This window comes from Hordeum vulgare, chromosome 7H (genome assembly GCF_904849725.1).
Source record: "Hordeum vulgare subsp. vulgare chromosome 7H, MorexV3_pseudomolecules_assembly, whole genome shotgun sequence".
Classification (NCBI taxonomy): Eukaryota; Viridiplantae; Streptophyta; class Magnoliopsida; order Poales; family Poaceae; genus Hordeum; species Hordeum vulgare.
In genome coordinates, this window is record NC_058524.1 from 316,853,727 (window position 1) to 316,859,776 (window position 6,050).

Here is a 6,050-nt window from a genome sequence, read left to right on the forward strand (position 1 = left end):
TATGGTTCTACGTCGACAGGTCCTACTCCCGTGCATTTCCTTGCCGTCGTGAGGAAACTCACGAGGTAAGGCCCCCACACCCCCCGAAACCGGCCGAATCTGGACGGCACCAGGGTGGTCGAGTGGCTTTGTGACCAGTAAGGCTCCTGAGGCGCGATGCTCAGAAGCCCCCTTTAACGTTCGAGCGGCTCTGCATCGCTAGGATTTAGTCCTGCACATTTCCCAGTTGTTGTTGTGTTGGACTGAATGAACGGATGTAGCCATGGGGATAAGCCCTGCCAACCCTGATAATGACCGGATGGCCGCGGACGATATCAAAGGCAGCAAGGTGGCCTTGTGACCAGCAAGGCTCCTAAGGCGCGATGCTCAGAAGCCCCCTTTTAACGCTCAAGCGACTCTGCGTTGCCAGGACCTAGTCCTGCACATTTTCCAACCGCCGCTACTTGCGACCGAATGGACGATCTTTGCTATGGGGCCAAGCCCTGTCACGCCTGATAACGACCGAATGTCCGTGGACGATATCAAGGGCGGCAGGTGGCCTTGTGACCGGTAAGGCCCCTAAGGAGCGGTGCTCAGGAGCCCCCTTTTGACGCTCAAGTGTCTCAAATTTTATCCCATTGATCGTGGCCCTCGGGAGCCGCGGGGCCTCTCTAGCCCCCGAGTCGGGGCAACGCGCACCGGCCGGAGCCCCCGAGCGGGGGGGGGGGATAGATCGCTCGAAGATGCAAGAAAGGCAATGTGTCAGGCCTCCGAATGGATGCCGCGGGAGTTACAAAAACCTGAGTAAATGATATGATATGAAGGGGCATGCTGCGAACACCCGAAGTTCCTGCAGTTAGCAGGCACTCCCTAGAGCAGTGAACCCAAAAAATTACCTCGCATAGGTTCTCCGCACATGAGGGGCGCCTCGCGAGGCCCGACACTCGGTGCCTGCTTCAGCTTTGTGGCTGCCGTAGATGGCCCATGACACTTATGTCTCGTCGTTGCATCTGACTCGTCCTCCTAAGGCCCGGGGTTCAGCCCTTCGTAGTTCCTCCGAGGGGAAGGTAGTTGGTGCCACGCCCCACGGCTTGGGGGCGCCTCCCTGCCCGTGCCTCTTGGGAATGGCTCAAGGAGGGGCCCCAAAGTGTTCCTCACTCCTGAGGAGGATAGGCGCCCGGGAGAGACGCTTGAGGCTCTTCCTCGTCGGTAGGGTCCGGTGATGCCTCATACTCCGGTACGTACGGCTCCATGTAGGCACCCGATCGTCCTTCGAAGACATTCAATAGTGCCATGGTGGCAGTCCCTCTCGATGGCGGAGGGGGATACCACCGGCCGTGCTGCTCGAATATCTTCCTGCGATAAGCCTCCGCGCAAAGTCGCTTGTTCGTGTTGCTGCCGTTGGTTGATCCCGGCGCCGCTCGGTGCTGACTCCCCCCTTGGTGCCCCTGTGTGTCTCCGTTCTTGTAGTTCGCCCGTGTCGACGCCTCCGCCTTCTACTGGCTGTGCCGGAGGGAGCGCTCCTGTCTGGCCGCCCTGGACTGTCGGGGGCCGACAGGTGTGTGCATCGATGGTTCCGCCGTTCTCTTCGCGCCCCTGGTGGTTGTCGGCGTGATGCGCCTCGGGGCCGGCCGCCAGAACCTGGAGGAGGAGGACGGATGCATGAGGCGTGTCTCTCTCGGCCCCGCCCGGCATAGGAGGGGCCCCGTTGCCTGCCGCCCTGGGGGCCAGCATGAGGTGTGAGCCCCCAGCGCCCGACGCTTGCGCCTTGAAGAAGACCGGGGGTTGGATGTCCCTCTAGGCGATGGCGATCAACTCCATGATGCGGTCCGCCCATGCGTCGAGCCCCCTTGCATCGGTCGTTGTCGGAGCATCTCGCTCGCCAACAACAGCGCGTCATGCGCGCCGAGGTCCCCCAAGTTGATGCGGCGCGTCGTGGGAGCCTGGGACGCCGCCCAGCAGCCGTGTGCCTTGGTGGCGTGGGTGGTTGCAACAGTGGAGATGATGTTGACGACCTGGTACGAGCCGCCTGGTACCACAACGCTTGTATGCGTGCTCCCGACCGCTGTGATGTGGCCGTCGGAGGCCAGCTCGACGAGGCTCGAAGAGACTGGTTAGGCGCCGGCCATCGGAGCAGCAGGGCTAGGGAAGATGATGCTCGGAGAAGACCTTAACACGCCCCCTACCTGGCGCGCGAAATGTCGGATTTCAGGCAGAATCCTTAGGGTTTTGCGGAGCCCGAAATCTAACATTTGGCGGCCCGGGTAGGGGGCGTGTCAAGGTTTCCTCCAAGCTCCGCCTTCACCAAGCCTTGCCACTCCGATGGCTGACGCTCGCCGGGCTCGCGCCGAGCGCCACGCCACCCGCGTTGCTCAGACGACGCCCGTGGGCCCCGCCGGCGCGTGCTGGTCACCATCGCTCATGGTGAACGCCGCCACGGGCCCCGACGTTCAAGAACAGCAAGGTCCTCCCAGCCGGCTACCGAGCAGCCCGACGGCCGCACCGCCACTCTGTAGCTCGTCCGGGCTTCCGGGTCAGCCTCGCACGCCCTATCGGAGACGCCGCATGGCCGGCGCGCACTTGCCATGGCCAGCAAGCTGCTCCGTTACCGGCCCGCCCCTGATCACCACAATGACTAGCTCCAGCGCATCGAGGAGCTTGTCGCCGGTGCCGGTGATTCTGCGGTGTTCTCCAGCTCTTTTCGAACCCAGCCATTCCTGGCGAACGACGAGGAGCAAGACGCGCCACCCCCACATCCGCTGCGTGGCGCGCGCCTCGTGTCCAGGTAGGAAGCGTGTCCTCGCGACCGGCCTCGTGAACCCATGGCGAGGCCAGGAGATGAAGCAAGCTGTCAGGTGGTTCCTCGGCCACGCGCCGACGCGCGTGCGCTCCTGGTGCTGTATATCCTGCGCCGCGAGCATGCCGTGCTCGAAGCAGACTCGTTGGCGCAAGAGGACCAGGTTGCCCGAGCGCGTGCTGCATCCGCCAGGCCGGTGGGTGCCTCGCCATCGCCCCTGAGCTCTACCCAACTACGTGGCCCTGCAAGTTCAAGCCTGATCTACCGCCGCGCTACGACGGCACCCTGTACCCGGCTGAGTTCCTGCAACTCTACATGCTGAGTATCAGGGCGGCAGGAGGGGGCGACAAGGTCATGGCATGCTGGTTCCCCATGGCGCTCAAGGGCGGCGCACTCTCTTGGATCCTTAACTTCCTAAGGGCGTCCATCACTTCCTGGGATGATCTACGTGAATGCTTCATCGCCAACTTGCAGGGCACCCGCGACCGCGCTCCCACCGTGAATGACCTGCGGCGCATGAAGCAGCAGGAGGGGAGACCCTTCACATGTTCATGCAGCGCTTCACGGCCATGCGCCTCAAGACCCCCAAGGCATCAGACAAGGTTGTCATCTCGGCCTTTTCCGACGGAGTCACCGACCTCAAGATGAAGGAGGATCTCGCGATGAGTGACGAAATGAGCATTGCACTGGAGATGTTCAACCTGGCAAACAAGTGCACGACGGCTGAAGAAGGTCGCATGCCACTCCTCGGGCCTCAGGCGGCGGAACCAGAAGAAAATAAGACCAAGGCCAAGGAGGTGAAGTGCAAGGCTCCGGTGGTGCTCGTAGCCGAGCCTGAGGCGAAGAACGTCCAAGGGGGAGAGCATCGTTAGGAGGGGGGGCAACATGCGTCTTCCACGGCACAAGCGGCCATGATACCACAGAATGCCACGAGCTCCGACAGGTCGGTGACGAGCACATCAGCAGGCACCCTGGACGGGGAGATAGAGGCCCCATGCGCGGCGGTGGTCGTAGTGGAGGCCTCTAGGATGACCGGGAGCCAGGTCAGGGGTGGCATGAACGGCCTCATGAAGACCGTTGGCGCGACCAGCCTTAGGAGGACCGCTGGCTCGACGATCTTTAGGAGGGGCAATGCCGCGGTCGGTCTCATGAGATTCGCCCTCATGAGGCTGGTCTGCCTCCGCCACCCAGAAGGAGGGATGAAGACAGGCTGAATGATGGGGCTGGGGGCTTCCAGGAGGTCAGGGCGGTGGCCTCCATCCTCGGCGGCGCCGAGACCCCGGCCTTGAGCCGCAGCTTCAAGAAGTTCGCCCGGGAGGTGAATGCTGCTCTCCCGAAGCCTGAAGCGATGCACCCCCTCAACTTGTCCCAGACCACCATCACCTTCTACCCAAGTGATCAGCTCAGGTGCTCGTGCATGGCCGGCAAGCTCCCCATGCTGTGCACCCCGACCATCAGCAACATCCTCATCACCAAGACCCTTATCGACAGTGGAACAGGGGTCAACATCCTCTTTGTCGAGACCTTTGGCTCAGCAACATTCTCAGGAGTCACGGAAGGCTCAACGTGCCCATCGGGCAGGTGCGTCTGCCAGTCACCTTTGGCGAGCGCAAGAACTACCACACTGAGATCATAGTCTTCGACGTCGTGCACATCCACCTACCGTACAACGCAATCCTTGGGTACCCATCTCTTGCCAAGTTCAGTGAAGTGACCCACCATGGCTACAACGTCCTCAAGATGCCAGGGAGCGGTGACGCCATCACCATTGGCTGTGACGAGAAGGATGTCGTCTGTACACTCGAGCGCGCCTACCAAGCCGTGGAGGCGGAACGCTTGGATGACGAAGAAGATGAGCCAGTATGGAGGGACCCACACAATAAGAAGAAGCAGCTCCTCCCCATGGAGCACCCTGGGGCTTCGGACTCCATGCCCAGGGACGGGTTCTTGCCTCCCATTGCATAGGTAGGCACGCTCGGCGCCCCCCTTGGGGAAGGACTAGGGGCTCCCACCGGGGAGGTTCCTGACCTGACCAGTGAGGCGAGGGTGGCACTCGAGCACAACCCGAGGGCGCACTCCGGCACGCATCCGCCCAACTCCCGTGAGTCCGTCATCAGAGCAATCCAAGAAATTTGAGAGGCCCAGGCCGTGCGAGGCATGGACTGCCCTGCATCACCAATCGTAGTCCCCGTCGTCGGCACGGTCGATCGGCCTCGCATCTGCATCGGTACGCTTGCAATCGATAGAGCCATGGCTCAAGGCCCCTTCTGGCCCGCGCCAGCTAACCATCGATGGGTGTGCCTGGGAACCAACACCCTCATGCCCTCCGGGCTAGGGAATGTTGCTGCTACCTACCGGTGGCTCCAGAAGGCCATGCTCATGCCTTGACTGCTGGGGCGTGGTGAGGAAGAGGAGGACCCGGGCAAAGAGAAGGTCCCGATCCTCGGGAGATGGTGGACCCGTGAGGGTGGCAATCGTGGAAGCAGGAGATTGGGCGACGACGGCGCCCTCGGCCCTTCAGCGGCATGGCTGCTAGGTGACTTTTTGTTGGCTACTACCGGGTAACTTTTTGGCTCACTCTGCCCAAGGGCGCCCACAGGGCCATATCGCCTCCAAGAGTTCAGGGCACTCCCTAGCCGCCATTTTCATTTACGTATCCTTCAATTGTTTCTGTCAAACCCACATTCTACCTTGCTTGCATCTTTGGACGGTCGCCCCCCCCCCCCGCCGCTTGGGGGCTCCAGCCGAAGCCTATCCTTGCACGCCTTGACTCAGCAGACACCCAACCTCACTCCCAAAGAAGAAGAAGTCAGCAGGGCTTACCAATGACCCAAAAGGAATTAGATGCCTATGACTCGGGGAGGGACACTCATGAGGCCAAAGCGTCCTCGCGACCTCCCAGATACACCCCCGCGTGACACTCTCACGTAATAACTTGTTGTAGCTGTATATGCCCGGGGCCCTCCGAGGACGCGGAGGGGTCCCTCCTATGCCGAGTGGATGACCTATGCTCCATGTTGGGTGAAGACCTAAAAGGAATCAGGCACCTATGCCTCGTGGGTAGGGACTCTCGCGAGGCCAAAGCGTCATCGTGACCTCCCAGATATACCCCACCATGACACTCTCACGTAATAACAAGGTGCGGCTGTATGCGCCCGGGGCCCCCCGAGGACGTGGAGGGGTCGCGCCCACGCCTAGTGGCACCCCTACGCTCCGCGTTGGGGAGAAGACGGAGGCAATCAACTTAGTTCGCCAATGTCTATGCCCGCAGCTG